The sequence below is a fragment of the Heteronotia binoei genome, chromosome 10, assembly GCF_032191835.1.
Source record: "Heteronotia binoei isolate CCM8104 ecotype False Entrance Well chromosome 10, APGP_CSIRO_Hbin_v1, whole genome shotgun sequence".
Taxonomy (NCBI): Eukaryota; Metazoa; Chordata; class Lepidosauria; order Squamata; family Gekkonidae; genus Heteronotia; species Heteronotia binoei.
In genome coordinates this window covers 53,917,706-53,934,627 of record NC_083232.1, presented here as the reverse complement: position 1 = coordinate 53,934,627, position 16,922 = coordinate 53,917,706, and positions in this window count along the sequence as shown.

Below are 16,922 nucleotides of genomic sequence, written 5' to 3'. Positions count from 1 at the left end.
CCACCCCCAGCGTCTCCCGCTGATCTGTTCACTTGCCCAGATGCTCTTGCCAAACACCCACCTGGCCCAGCTGTGTCTTTCAGCAGCTCTTGCTGGCTGCCAAAGCAGCTTTTAATCTTTCACTTTTCAATGGAGGTTAAAGTAGCAGTTTTTAATTATTCTTTCTTATTCTTGCTACTTAAACAGCAGTAGAAGGAAGTAAAGTGTTTTGTAAAGCTCAGCTGCCAACAGATCACGGGTTTGATTCTGTTCCCAGTGTACTACATAGCAGCACTGGGTCCCCCCCCCCCCCACAACATGCTATCATCTGGGTGGATCAACTGCTCAACTCCCCCAAAGCATTTTGATTCCAGCAACTGCAGCTTTCAGAGAGCCAAGTTTCAGTCTCTTTAGTTAGCCATTCTTACATCTTGAATGTCTGATGGAGGCAGAACAAGGAATAGAGAATGGAGAGTCAATCTGTTAGAAGCACAGCAGATGCTTTTCACCACCACCACCCCAACATACATACACTTCAGTCCTGTAGTGCTGGAGGCCTGTCATTGCTGCCATTGATACATTATATGGTTTTGCTATAGATATTTTAAAGAATGTTTAAAGATATTTCCAATCTTTTAAAGCAAAGTTTGAGATTTGTCCCATACCATAGAACAGTTACAGGATTGCTAAGCATATGCTTTCAAAACTTCTTGTGATAATCACAAAATATTGCAGTGTTTAGTGGACACTAGGGATGGGCACAAATGAAGAAATGCACTGTGGTTCAAGCAAGAATTGGGCGGGTTCGCAGTTTGTTTTGAATCGGTTCATTTGGTTGTGTCATTCCTGAACCAAAAAACAAACCGCATTTTTTCCATGATGGTTCCTTTGGTTCGCCTTTGCTGTTCTTTCTCCAGCCAGCCTGGCACCAATGCAATCAATTCCTGTGCAATACTAGGGGTGGACTTGTGAGGAGCCCTAGAAATACCCAAAGCGGTTATCCATAGCTTGATTGGCAGCTCTGGGAACCAACCATGGAGCTCCCATTTTGCTCTGTGGGAGCAGATTATAGACCAGTATAATACCACAGCCTGATTCAGCTGCTTTCATTTTGCAGCATGAAGAGATATTTATTTATTTATTTATTTCAATTTTTAGCCCTCCCTCTGCATAGAACAGGCTCAGGGCAGGTTACATCATAATAGACAATCAAATATTAAAACCAATTAAAATATATAAAATCTAAAATTACAGAATAGCAATAGAGACTAAAATGGCAAATTCTGTCTCACAAACATGGCCTATTGTCCAGGTCTGGCAGATCCTACTGCACTGAGATAGAATGAAATTGATTAGTTAGTTCAGTTGTTGCACTGAGATGGATGAGTTAGTTCAATTGTTGTTTGCTACATGGCTAATTTAGGGGAGGCTTGGAGCGACTCCTTCCCCCCCCCCCCGACACACACACAATGGGGCAATTTTTTTAAATACCTCTCCTGGCTGGGAAGGTGTTCCTTTCTGTGATTTCAGGGACCAAACCTGAAGCTAGAACTGAGCTTTCCTGTGGGCACCTACTTTAGGGGGCTATAACTCAGACATTCCAAATCCAACCCGGAGACTACAGCTAGTGCAGAACGCTGTGGCACGGCTGCTAATGGGGCTGCCGCGACGGGAGCACATTCAGCCAATGCTGAGAGAGCTGCACTGGTTGCCTGTTGTATTCTGAGTTCGCTTCAAGGTGTTGGTATTAACCTTTAAAGCCCTCTATGGTCAGGGACCTGCCTATCTACGGGACCGCCTTTCCCCATATATCCCCCAGAGAGCACTGCGATCAGGGACAAAAAATCTGTTGTCCGCCCCTGGCCCAAGAGAAGCCAGGCTATGTGTAACGAGATCCAGGGCTTTTTCGGTGGCAGCGCCAGAACTTTGGAACACCCTCCCAGAAGCTATAAGGGCCCTGCGGGATTTATCTGCGTTCCGCAGGGCCTGTAAGACAGAACTGTTTAAACAGGCTTTTGTGATCTAACTGAAAAAGGGCTGCCACCGGACACCGGTGGGTCTGATCATAGTTAAGAAGTCAATACCGCCTATACTAGATTGAAATAGCGCTATAGAATGGTTTTAAAGTTGATGTAAATTATGGTTTTATATGTTTTATTGGATTAATTGTTTTATAATGTTGTAAGCCTCCCTGAGTCCGCTTGCGGAGAGGGCGGGATATAAATGAAAAGTAATAAATAAATAAATAAATATTTGCCAAACTTGGAGGGCTGGTGGAGGAAAGCCTGCTGAAGACTTCCTACAAGTTCGGCATCTTATGAGAGGGCTGTTCTACCATCTCCCAAACCAAACAAACCTAATGAACGTGTTCAGGAAATCAAACGGTGAACCAACACGAACCACTGGTTCAGGCAATCAAATGAACCATGAACCAACATGAACTACCACTTTCCTGGTTTGGGCCCATCCCTAATGGCAGGGCTTTTTTTGAGCAGGAATGCAGTTCCAGCTGGCTTGGCATCAAGGGATTTAGCCTAATATGTAAATAAGCTCCTGCTTAATGGACACTACTATGGTGAATTGTAGACTGGGAGGAAAGTGTCTATTCCCTTCTTTGTCTTCCATAGTTCTAAGCACTCCATGATAATGGAGGAATATTGATTTTCTCAATTCTCTTGTACTGGTGACTAAGTTCTAGACCTTCTTTATATAGTACTGTAGAAACACTTCTGTTTATAAAATAATTTTTAGGGGGGAAAGGAACTATTTTGGCACAATGAAAAAGAAGAGGTGGTCACTGCAGACTAGTTTGTTTTAGCAACAGAAACCTCACAGATTCAGTTCTTTTATTTACAAATTTGCAATAGTCCAGTATTCCTGAGTCAGACCTGAGTCAGATTGAGGTGACAAAAGAGGAGGTCCTACAACTGATAGACAAATTAAAAACTAGTAAGTCACCGGGTCCGGATGGCATACATCCGAGAGTTCTGAAAGAACTCAAAGATGAACTTGTGGATCTTCTAACAAAAATCTGTAATCTTTCATTGAAATCTGCCTCCGTTCCTGAGGACTGGAAGGTAGCAAATGTCACCCCCATCTTTAAAAAGGGTCCAGAGGAGATCCGGGAAATTACAGGCCAGTCAGTCTAACTTCAATATTGGGAAAGTTGGTAGAAAGCATTATCAAGGACAGAATGAGTAGGCACATTGATGAACATGGGTTATTAAGGAAGACTCAGCAGGGGTTCTGTAAGGGAAGATCTTGCCTCACTAACCTGTTACATTTCTTTGAAGGGATGAACAAACATGTGGACAAAGGAGACCAGATAGATGTTGTTTACCTTGACTTCCAGAAAGCTTTTGATAAAGTTTCTCATCAAAGGCTCCTTAGAAAGCTTGAGAGTCATGGAGTAAAAGGACAGGTCCTCTTGTGGATCAAAAACTGGCTGAGTAATAGGAAGCAGAGAGTGAGTATAAATGGGCAGTCTTCTCAGTAGAGGTCGGTAAGCAGTGGGGTGCCGCAGGGTTTGGTACTGGGTCCCATGCTCTTTAACTTGTTCATAAATGATTTAGAGTTGGGAGTGAGCAGTGAAGTGGCCAAGTTTGCGGATGACACTAAATTGTTCAGGGTGGTGAGAACCAGAGAGGATTGTGAGGAACTCCAAAGGGATCTGTTGAGGCTGGGTGAGTGGGCATCAACGTGGCAGATGTGGTTCAATGTGGCCAAGTGCAAAGTAATGCACATTGGGGCCAAGAATCCTAGCTACAAATACAAGTTGATGGGGTGTGAACTGGCAGAGACTGACCAAGAGAGAGATCTTGGAGTCATGGTAGATAACTCACTGAAAACGTCAAGACAGTGTGCGTTTGCAATAAAAAAGGCCAACGCCATCCTGGGAATTATTAGGAAGGGAATTGAAAACAAATCAGCCAGTATCATAATGCCCCTGTATAAATCGATGGTGCGGTCTCAATTGGAGTACTGTGTGCAGTTCTGATTGCCGCACCTCAAAAAGGATATTATAGCATTGGAGAAAGTCCAGAAAAGGGCAACTAGAATGATTAAAGGGCTGGAACACTTTTCCTATGAAGAAAGGTTGAAACGCTTGGGGCTCTTTAGCTTGGAGAAATGTCGACTGTGGGGTGACATGATAGAGGTTTACAAGATAATGCATGGGATGGAGAAAGTAGAGAGAAGTATTTTTCTCCCTTTCTCACAATACAAGAACTCGTGGGCATTCGATGAAATTGCTAAGCAGACAGGTTAAAACGGATAAAAGGAAGTACTTCTTCACCCAAAGGGTGATTAACATGTGGAATTCACTGCCACAGGAGGTGGTGGCGGCCACAAGCATAGCCACCTTCAAGAGGGGTTTAGATAAAAATATGGAGCAGAGGTCCATCAGTGGCTATTAGCCACAGTGTGTGTGTGTATATATATATATATAAATTTTTGCCACTGTGTGAGACAGAGTGTTGGACTGGATGGGCCATTGGCCTGATCTAACATGGCTTCTCTTATGTTCTTATGTTCTTATTCCTGCAGAAAGTATGTATGTTTGGTTATTGTAGAAAGCCTTTGACAACATATAGTATGTATGTTTATTTACTTAATTAATTTATATCCCACCTTTCTCCCCAATGGGGACCCAAAGTGGCTTACATTGTTTCCTTCTCCTTTGTTTTATTCTCACAATAACCCTGTGAGGTACATTAGGCTGAGAGGGTGATGTCTGGCTCAAGGTCGCCCAACAAGCTTCCATGTCACGGTTATTTGAACCTGGGTTTTCCACAGCCTAGATTGACACTTTAACCACTAAACCATATGAAGCTACTGGATGTCAGGCATATGATCTGAACAAGCATATGATCTCAACATCCTTCTCAACAAGAATGAATGAAAATGAGGTACAAACAGCAGTAAAAGACTGCCTCTGCATGTTCTACAATGGGTATATACTCCTGTAGCTATATTCCATATGTCCAAAATGCCTATTCTTAGTTGTTAATAACAGTATACACAAAAATGAAGGAAAGAGTAGGCCTTGATGGGAAAGCCAAAGTGCAAGAAGGGAGCATGTGGCAAGAAAGTGCCTGGAGAGTAAAACAAATCCACTGTTAATTGGAGTGGCAGCCGACTACACGATGCACTCCACATATGTTAGTTCACAGGTGCTTGATGGGGTTCATAGTCAGGTATACATTGGTGGAACCAGGGCTTTCTTGTAGAAAGAGCTCTGCAGGAACTCATTTGCATATTAGTCCACACCCCCTGACACCAAGCCAGCCGGGACTGCATTCCTGCTAACACCCCCCCCCCCCGGGTGGAACTCTCCTTAAAACCCCACTGGAGCACAGCAAGAGGACAGAAGGAGTTTCCAGTTTCCTTTCCACCCTGCTTTTGCCAAAGGAAAGGGCATGGAGGTGTTTTTGCCCCCTGTGGTTCCACATATCCTATACTGATATTTCACCTAATCAAAAGAAGTCTTGACTGTACTACTTTCTCCTTTTTTACCAATTAGTTTCAAAAGGGTAATTATTTTTAGATGTATGAGAGGCTGACTATGGTCAGAATTATTCATAACCACAGTGAGCTCCCATGCAGTGCAGAATTTTACATACATTCTCTGTTGCTTGTTGAAGGCAGGCAGATCCCAAACATTATTGTCATCTGTTCCCTTAGTGTCACACACACACACACACACACATATATATTTAGTGTATTAGCAAATATTGCCTTATACAGGTGCATCATGCCTATTATTTCTCTAGATAGCAGTCCCCCCACCCTCCTCCACCAGATACGCAACCCAGGCAAACTCCCATCTCTTTTTATCTTGATAAAGAAAGGGTGTTCTATTCATAGGAAAATAGTTGGGTCAGGCTCTCTGGGGCTTTTTGTTTGTGCTCCACAGGGTGTCTAATAGCGCTGCAGGGGTAAGAATCTAGTCACGCAGGCAACCTACAGTATACACTGCCAACCCAAAAAAAGTGTTAATTAAAGGGTGTCACATTCAAGAAGTGGTTTGGGAAAGGGGTGAGGGGACACGATTTTCCAAAGAAAAAAGAAAGTATAGCTATGTATTTCACCAATCTTTGTGCATTTTTTGAGGAACTGTATGTCACTTCTGGAATTGCTCTGTGGCTTAATATAAATCAGGTTTGCAATCATAGCAAATATTCAACTTAGTCCTCTTTATTGTTATTGGATAAATATAATTGAATAAATATAATTAAACATAAATATATCCCCCACTGTTGTTGCAAGAAGTAGTTCAATAAGAATGCAGGAATTGTTTTTCTTCAAGATTTTGTATAAAGTACTGCATATTTGTGCTAAAATTGTCTTTTAAATCTCAGATAATATTTGACACACAAAAGCTTTAGTTTTCACTTTGTATTTCAAAGCACTGTGCAATTTGCTATAAAAGGTATAAAGCCAGAAAATAAAAGTGTCTGAACATCTGTTCGTGCCACATAAATCAGACTTGAACATAAAACATAGCAATAGAAAGTTCTCCTGTAAAAGAACATGAATTCTAAACATTTATTATTTCTTGTTAAATCAATGGGCTGAAATAGGTAAGGTTAATTTTTCTTCTTGAATAAAGACTTAGTGGAAAAGAATAATACACATCAATCAGTAACCACCATTACGTTGCCTGCATATAGAATGTGTAATATATATTGTCATAGACAGAAACTGGGGCCTTTGTTTACAAAAACACACAGAATTGTTAATTGGACTGCTGGGATAGTATTGATATGAAAATCAACAGTACCTCATATTTCAATTGCTGTTTTGTCACACGTCTGAATTTGTTCTGTAATTCAATGCTACAAATTTCCCCCCTTAGTTGCTAGCACAGACTATGAAATGGAGTGTTCCGAGGGTAGATTGGTAAGTACTTGAAACTTTTCTGGTACAAAGAAACTAATATCAACTAAATTTTTGAATTTTAGATGAAACTAATATTTGAAGGGATGCTCTGTGTTTCATATAGTGATCCTTTTTGTGTCATGAAACTGAGCTAGTTAAGATTGCATCAATTTTGTGAAGTTTTCAACAAAAATTCAGCTAAGTTGGCCTCAGGAGAAAAATGGCTCTCACCGTTTTTTGATATATGAAGATGAGCCTGCTATTTTAGGTCACTGCACAACTTAGTGCATGTATGGATGGTTGAATTTTTAGGAAGTAACAAGGTTGTCAAACTGCAGGTTACATGTGTATGGTTCTTGCATAACTTCTTTCTGCAGGTTCTCTTAAGTCAAGGAAGGCAGAGTGGGTGGAGCAAGCCGACAGTGACAGCTGTGGAAATTGCTCACCCTTTCCTCTCTCGTTTTTTGGTCTCTGGACTGCACAGATACCAGAATTTTGAAATCAAATGTTGAGACTTAGAGGCTGACTACACGCAAGCAAGGTCACACCTCCATTGCAATAGTAAGGGGATTATTTATGCATTTATTTGAAATATTTACATCCCTCCTTTCCCTGTACTTCAAGATGGTCATGAATCAGGACCTTTCTCCTAATTCTTGATGTGTGGGTACTTTGTATGAGGAAAGTGCACTGCAGCTGATCAGGGTGACTCCATTCCCATCCTTCATGTGTTTCAAACCTTGCACTGAAAATAAATTGGAGGGCTGAGCTCTGGCAGAAATTAGGCCCTGAAGGGAACATTAAAAAAATAAAGCAGACACGGCACTATGAAATCATTGGTATTGTAAACCATCATTTTATACTGTCTTGACATTGAACAAATAAGTAGGATTTTAAAAGATCTTTCTGATGAACTGTATAGCAAAATCCTGATACAGTCAGAGTTCATCTTGTAAGGCTAAGAAAGCAAAAATTGTCCTTGTAGAATTTATTTACTTTTTTTTAACTGGGTATATAATGCAGACAGACACCTACTGAAGCAAAACCATATTAAAAAAGAAGGGTATCTCTTTCCCCTTAGGTGTAAAAGATATTGTAGGAAAGGGTTGAGCCATTTTGAACAGGAAAACCAGGAGAAAAGGTTAAGTAGCATCGAAGCCCTGCAGAGAAGAGCGTGAGACTGGCGTAAGGCTAGTGAGAAATCGGTCTAGGTTTTGGCTTGCTATCTAGCCCCTAATATGCCCTCTAAAGTATTCTACTTTTCTTCTCTAGAATGTTAATGCCCTTCACAGCACTAGTGTGGGATTCTAATCAGAAGAATGCTTCTCAGACTCTGTAGACAGTTGACTGAATATGACTGACTGTTCACTGTTGTCACTTTGCTGAGAGTTCACTGCTGACCTCTCTCTTTCTCTCTCTCCCCTGAATACCCATACTTCTTAGCTCTGCCCACACTCTCTCAGTCACCAACCAATCACCTCACTTACTCATTCGCCCTCTTTCACTCCCCTTTCTCTACTGCAACTTACCAACAGTTAAAGGAACACACATATACATTCAAGGCATTACATTCCCTCTGCTGCTTTAGATTTAAGAACTGTTGGTAGAGTATTATGCACATCTGCTACAGAACATCAAGTTAGATAAAGTGCTATGTTAGCATACTGTAATGTGTCATCGAAAACATCCTGGTAAGTAGTGAAGAGAACTGTTCCACACTTCCCCATGCAGTTTGTTGTGGATATATGGTACAACTCTGAAAGCCCAATTATTATGTGATGAAGCAGAGGTATGATAAAACTTGGCAATATTTAATTGATCATTGACTTTCAAAAAGGTTACTGTACGTTATAGGAAGTAACTTCTTATGTACCTTCTCATAAAGCTCTAAATTTTGCGTTTGTGTGTTGTGTTACTCTTTGCATAAAGTGCAAACCATACCTAACTTTAGATGAGATGTACAAAGAGAGGACTATACTATTATAATAAGCCATAATAGGAAAGACAAAGGCATTTGGTACAGACAGGGAATGCCCTGTGTAGATTTAAGAAACCAGCTGAATCCCTTTTGTGAATCAATCATTCTATTTATGTGCACAATACAGTGGTTTATTCCTACAGGAATATAGGCCTGTTCACACTTTTATGTTTAAAAAACAAAACTAAAAAATACAGGCTGTGATTGACCAAGCTGTGTAGTCAGGATCCCATTTTTTTTAAAAAAACCCCTATTTTATTTGTAAGGGTCAAACCACATACTTCACTATATCCAGGGGTTTTTTTGTAGCACAATCTCCTTTGCATATTAGGCTACACCCCCTTGAAATAGCCAATCCTCCAAGAGCATACAGGACTCTTCTTACATGGCCTACTGTAAGCTCTTGGAGGACTGGTTACATCAGTGGGGTGTAGCCAGTTTGGTGTAGTGGTTAAGTGTGCAGATTCTTATCTGGGAGAACTGGGTTTGATTCCCCACTCCTCCACTTACAGCTGCTGAAATGGCCTTGGGTTAGCCTTAGCTATCACAGGAGTTGTCCTTGAAAAGGCAGCTGCTGTGAGAGCCCTCTCAGCCCCACCCACCTCACAGGGTGTCTGTTGTCGGGGGAGAAGATATAGGAGATTGAAGCCGCTCTGAGTCTCTGATTCAGAGAGAAGGGCAAGGTATAAATCTGCAGTCTTCTTCTTCTAGCCTAATAGGCAAAGGAGTTCCTGCTACAAAAAAGCCCTGGCTATATCTATGTATAATCAAGTTCCAGCATTCCCTTCTTTGCCTGTGGAGCTTGCAATTTGGAAGGGAGGGAAAGTATGTTAGTAATTTTCCTTCTGAAACTTCCCTTCACTGCTCCAGAGTAATGCTTTTGAGGTAAATATGGATCCAGATTAATAAGGTAAGGTAAAAACAGTTGGAATGTGAAGCTGTAGGAATATTCACCACCTGTCATTCAAGTAATCTGTGCACCTTGGAAACCCCAGTGACATTAGGGGTTAAAGTTCAAAAGGAACTACATAATTTAGAAAAACTGATGAACAGATAGAACAGATCAATTATATGGTTGTTATGGATTCTGTAATGAACCAGACAAGAATATGCTTGAAGCCATGAAGTATGAAAAAAGTAATTATAAGAAAGCATTTTAAGTAGCCTACCTTTTAGGTAATTGCCAGCTGGCAGGAGCAAGTAGTATTGTGGATTTTAGCAAATTTGGCTATATTACAAAAATTCTAAGCTGTGTACATTTCATATACTTTTTGGGAAGTACAGATTATAAAACTAGGTGTTTCTTAAGCTCCAGGGTTGTTCCAAAAGATAGTCCAATAGATATTTGAAGATCCTGCATGGATAATATTCTGGTATGAAGGAAGGACAGACAAAAAGCTAATGAGATATCAAGACAAGTTGTAGTTATGAACTGAAAGAAGTACCTGACAAAGAACAGAGGAAAGTTCATATTTGACATGTCAGAAATAAAATATGTTGGGTCCAGATCTAGATAGCCCAGGCAAGCCCAGTCTCGTCAGATCTCGAAAGCTCAGCAGGGTCAACTCTGGCAATTACTTGGATGGAAGACCTCCTTGGAATACCAGCAGTCAGGAGGACATGGGCAAGTTTTATTCAGCCACCTCTCTGAATATCCTTCAGACCCCCAGTGGGGGGTCAATCACCAGAGGTTGCCATGACTTCCGGTTGCACGCATACACACACAATACAAATAAAAACCCAAATAAAATATGTTGGACACATCCTAAGAATAGTTAAAATGGGGTGCAATTAATATAGCTTAAATGCTTAGTTCAAGAAACACTAACTAAAAACTACGTATTTTGATCATGGCAATACGCATCTTTGGATGAAAGTGTTTGCTCATTTTTCTCCTTGCTTATTCCAGCAAGTTAAGTGTTGTATGTTTGGGGTTTGCTAATGCAACAGTCATTTCTGAGAGCCATCCAAACAAAAAACCCACATCAATAAGATACGAAACCCTTCATTACAGTAATGTATGTACTGAGGATTCCTCCTCCTTCTCCCCTGCATCTCCATTTCCCCTCCACCCCAAACCTTTCTTCATTCCCTTGGGCACAGTCTCCAAACGGCAGCATCTCAAACCCATCACAGTGCCGCACACTTAAAACGGCTGCAGGAAATTTGTTTTACAAGGCTGGTTTTAACTGAACTACCTGCTGTGCACCACATTGCTACTGTTTGGGAAATGAATGATGGGAAAAGCAAGTCTGTGATTTCATTTGTTCAGACCGATTAGTCACACGTTGCATACGGTATCATTTGCTTGTCACTTAATGACTGACCAGCCTGCCTGAATCATTAGTGCTGTAGCGCAATGAAAGGAAGACATAAGCATAATGAGGAACTGAAGGAAAGCGGAGTGCTGTTTTACCTAAAAGAAATGGTGCGCAGAAATCCAGCACAGCTGCAGGTGTTCCAATGACAATGTGGGAAGCAGTTAGCTTCCAATTTAGCAGAAAATTAAGAGCGAAAAAACTGTTATTTGTGAGAGAAGATACTCATGGCAAGCAATCATCCATGCTCTATATCCACAAGATGAGCATTCAGCTGTCTTTGTCGTGACTTAAAACAATTGGTATCTTGGGCAGCATTCAACACCAGATTGGTGCTTATTATCTCCAGTTTATTCTTTCTTGGGATATTTTGTTTTTCTCTCCCCCCCTTGCCATTTTATGGTTAATTTGCTTGCATGAATGTAAAGCCATTTAAGCTGAAAAATCTGGATTGTGGTTTATCATTGTGCTCTGAGCTGTGTGATGCAATATAATTGGCAATTTTCAGATTCATAATTCATTTTGATTCATGCGGCCACATTGAAAACCCCACTTCTCAAACTGGTAACAAGCTAGACAAGAGCCTGCAGATTCCTTTGGTCAAATAACATAAGTCACAGAGACACGCTTTGTAAAGTCAAATTATAAATGTTGGCAAGGCATGTCTGTTGCATGTCCAAAAGTGAAACATCTTGCTTCCATGGATGTAGAAGGTAGTTCTCTGCATATAGCCACTGCACAAGTAGAGTGGTCGTTGTTTATCTGTGGCATGGAAAATGTAGGTTCTGTTACTTGATCTGTCTTGGTTTTCCCTGTGTGATAATGGGCAAGTCATTTACTTTTATAGCATTTGAAAGGTATAGGTAGGTATCTTCTCAGCAGCTGTGATTGAAGATTATCTGATATGTTATGTCTCAGGGCCACTTCATGAATTACAGTGTTAGCAACTATATATTACTGATTTAGCAGATGCTCACTTTGTGTCCCAAAGTTTACGCACAATGTCTGATCAGTGGTCAGACCTCCCAATTTTTCAACTTGAAAGTAGCAGCTTTGGTGGTGGTGGGATGTCTGATGTGATTGAGGTGCCTTCACGAGATAAGGCATCTAATTCAGGGGTGTCAAATGTCTGGCCCATGGGCCAAATACGGTCCATGCAGGGGTCAAATATGCCCCCCCCCAGCAACCTCCTTCTCCTGCTTCCTTTACAGGGCTGCTGCTGAAACTGCATCTTACCTTGTTTTTACCCCCAGCTCCCTCTGTGGCTCTTGGTTTCCTGCTTCCTGCCTCTTTCCCCTCCCTTTCCCTCTCTCTTTTTCTCTGCCCTTTCTCTGCACCTCTCTCTCTGCCTCTCTCTCACTGCCTCTCCCACTTTCTCTCTGCCCCCTCTCTCTGCCTCTCTGTTTGTCTCTCTGCCCCTCTCTCTTTCTCTCTCTCTGCCCCTTTCTCTGCCCCCTCTCCCTGCCCCTCTCTCTGCCCCGTTCTCTCTGCCCCTCTCTCTTTGCCTCTCTGCCTCCGTCTGTTTTGGATTGCTCCTTTTATCTTGGAGAGTGGAGTGATTTCAGATGCCAAATGATAGTAGTACACATAGGTAAGGAGACAGAAAAACTAGTTTTCAGTTCAGTCCAAGAGGATGCATTGTCTTGAGCTTCATTAACAATTGCAATTCAGCAGTTCCCTTTGAAATTCCTTTACAAGAGCAGTGCCACTCTTAGGTCAGCAACTGAATGTTGTGGTTTCTAATGTCAGCCTTATGTCCATTTATTCTTTGCATTCTCCTGGACAGAAATGAGGCCTAGATTTCTTGTCTCCTTTCCAACGCTGGAATCTCCATGCCTATTACCCTCCTGCATATCACACATAATCCAATAAAGCCTGCTATCATCATCCACCTGCTATTGCCTTTTGACATCTGAAATCACCTTTATAAAGTTTATATTTCTGGTACCTCATTACATTTTTTCACACACATGGCCTGGCCCAACAAAATGACATTTATGTGAGATCCAGCCCTCTTAACAAATGAGTTTGACACTCTTGATCTAACTCTTTTCTCTGTGCTCCTTCCCATCCTAAATCATGACTCCCCCAAACTTCCTGTTGTCTGTATAAGAAAACAATACAGGCACATGCGTCATGTTTGGTTACAAGACTGATGGTAGCCACAGGAGGGGCCATCTAGTAAACAATGTGGAGGATGGGATTAAACACCCCTTCCCTAGCACTGCTGCTCAAAGCCTTTTGTGACTAATCTCACGTTGGAAAAGAAATGACATAGATTTCCAGTATCACGCCAGTTTCAGCTATTAGAAAAGTACCCACAAAAGGGCTTCTTTGACTGGAAGAAAGAGGAAAAACATTGAGAAGAACATGAAACTTTTGTTGTTGATGTTTTGCAATGGACTTCAACCACTGGAAATGGTCATTCAGGTAGACTAACGTCAGCATAGACTTCCTTTATCATGAGACAATAAGAACCAGATAGCAGTTTCCAGATGCAACACAATTTTTAACTTCCCATTGCATGGACAGATAGGAAAGAAATAATCTGTCATTTACAAAAAAAACCCAACCCTCCAAGTATTTCTAAGCCTGGCATTGAGCTTTCTCCTCCGTTTTAAAAGGATTGACATTATTTTAATTGCTGAGGTGTGACTTCATCATACTACATCTGACAATGTAACCAGTGACTGAAAGAGAACAAAGTAGAAAATAAATTAAAATAGAATTTATTTTTTTACTTTGTTCTCTTTCAGTCACTGGTTACATTGTCAGATTCTCTGGGAGTCTGTTTCCCCCCCCCCTATCAAATAGCACCTCTGCAGATGAAATCCAGTGTCCAGCATTATAGTTCTGTAATTTAACACTGTCAAATATGTATGCACTTGTGAACTGTCAACTTCCATGGACAGCTTCTTAATTATTTAAAGTCCTTTTTTTTTTGCTAAGACATTATACTAGGGAAATCCTGCAGTGGAAATTATATATTAACATATTATAATGAACATTTCTTAAATTCAGCATAACTAAATAGAGGCCTATCATCAGTTACCATCTTTGTAGGTCAAAATAGGAGTCAAGTTGCACCTTTAAGACCAACTTAGTTTTATTTAGAACGTAAGCTTTCGTGTACTTTCTAAGCACACTTCATCAGATGAGGAATCTGGTACAGTGAGCAAAGCCACACATAGCTGGTAATCAGTGACTCAGAATGTAAACTGGTACAAATTTAAGATCCAATGACAGTATAGTAAAAGTATCTGGTAGGGAGTGGTAGGGAGGGGCTAACTACTTGGATCCACCTTTGTAGGTATACCATACCTAGCCCCCCCCCCCCCAGGATGTAATTCTTAAAACATTTATGTAAGGAATTATTGTAGAATCTGAAAATTCAGAAGATAACCCATTATCAAAATGTGTCTCTCACTTAGGTACAAATAAATGAATTCCTGCAGTTTACCAAAGTGTTAACAATTCCTTACCGACAATCAAAGGCTGTTTGCTATTACAGTGTTTGTATTTTTGAAATATTTCACATGATGTATATTACTTTGCAGTCAATACATAATATCTCTTGCTCTCTTTTTCCATTTTTCCATTCCCATATGACCTTTATACAGTCTAACATCTCTTCTTAGACTAATGAGAGCCACTATCTTGTCATCTTTAGAAAGAACCCCATTAAGTGTATTTAGTTTGATGCTGAAATCCCTGTAAGGCAATAGCACCTTCTTTTTAACACACTCAGACTTAATTGCTTTCTTTGCAGTGTTAGTATGTACTCTAAACAAAAACTTTCCCCACGCTGTCTGTAATGGATATTTGTCCCCCCTTTCCAATAACTTGTCCCCATCTCTACATAAAGGCAGGGTATAAAATAAGTAAACAACCAATCTTTCAATTAAAACAATGTAGAACACAAACATACTTCTTCAGACAATGGAATGGAGTACAGTGAGCAAAGCTACATATAGCTGGTGGGCAGTGCTTAAGAATGCAAAGTAGTACAAAGTTAGAATCCAATGGCAAAATAGTGAAATTAACAAACTGAAAGAACATTTGGTTTGTATAGCATTTGCGTGGAAAACCAGTAAGAGGTAATAAAAGCTGCCTGTTAATATGAACCCCGCACCCCCGGGCTCTGAGGTCTGCTGCTCAACATCTTCTCATAGTCCCTGGCCTTAAGGACACCCGACTAGCTTCAACGAGGGCCAGGGCCTTTTCAGTCTGGGCCCCTACCTGGTGGAATGAGCTCCCTGTGGGACTTATCAAGGTTTTGCAGGGCCTATAAGATAGAGCTCTTCCACCAGGCTTTTAATTAATCTAGCGGGCGTCCTTGAAAGTCATCACTTCCCCCAGCATTTCACCATTATGGTGTTATGTTATGCTGTTAAGCATCAGCAGCATGTTATTTACTGCCTATGTCTGTAAGATTGTTTACTGTGCTGCTCCTGTTTTGCAGTGTCTGTTTTTATGATATGATTTTAACTGTGTTGTTTTATTGTTGTAAGCTGCCCTGAGGCCGCTTGTGGGATAAGGCAGGATATAAATCTAAAAATTAAATTAAATTAAATTAATTGCTCTATTGCTTACAAGTCTGAATTAAACAAAGGACCGATGTTTTTTGTAGTGATGTTCCTGTCCACCTAATGTACTTTTAAACATGTAACATACATTATAAACATAATCCTAGTTTGCACTTAGAAAAAAAACCCATTAAAATATAGTGAAAATGGGTTTAGTATATGTAATGAGATAAACAGCCAATATCCCTTATTTGAGTATGTCAATACAAAAAACATTATTCTGATACACTATTCCAAAAGAGAAATACATAGGAATACTGGGGATATAGCTGGCATCTTTGGACACCTAAATTAAGTGTCTACCTTATCTATGTTGCCTTAACTTATATTAAATTTGAGCTATTGGCTCAACTGTCAACTGTCTTAAACTTTTAATATGTTTTAATTAACCGTTTAACTGTTTATCTATTGATGTATTGTTGGTTTTTAACTGTTTGATATGTTGAAATCTGTCCTGAGCCCTTATGGGAAAGGGCAGAATACAAATCCACAGAAATGAATGAATGAATGAATGAATGAAATATATAGCCATACTTAGCGAGAATGAGTTTAGTGTATGTGATGAGATAAAAAAAACAATATCCCTGTTCATTCCTGCGGAGGTGTTTGTTCCAAGTTTCATAATAATTTGTAGTTCAGCAATTTCCCTCTCCATTCTGTTTTTGAAGTTCCTTTGCAGTAAAACAACTACTTTGAGGTCACCCATTGAATGTTCTGGAAGGTTAAAGTGTTCTCCCACAGGTTTCACAGTTTTGTAATTCCTAATGTCAGATGTGTGTCCATTTATTCTTTGGTGTGGGGTTTGTCCTGTTTGCCCTACGTAGAGAGCTGAAGGGCATTGTTGGCATTTAATGGCATATATAAGGTTGGAAGACGAACAAGTGAATGAGCCTGAGATGGTGTAGTTAATGCTGTTAAGTCCAGTGATTGTGTTGTCTGGGGGTATGTGTCAGTAAAGTTGGCACTTGGGTTTATTGCAAGCTCTGGTACCGGTGTCCAAGCTCAGATGATATATTGTATTGTTGTGGAGGATATATTGTATTGTTTGGGATTAGGGGGCTGTCTGTGTGCAAGAAAAGGTTTACCCCTCAGTACTTTTGAAAAAGAGCTGTCACTATCGAATAGAGGGTGCAAGTCATTGATGATACGTTGAACTGTTTTCAGTTGAGAGTTGTGTGTGAC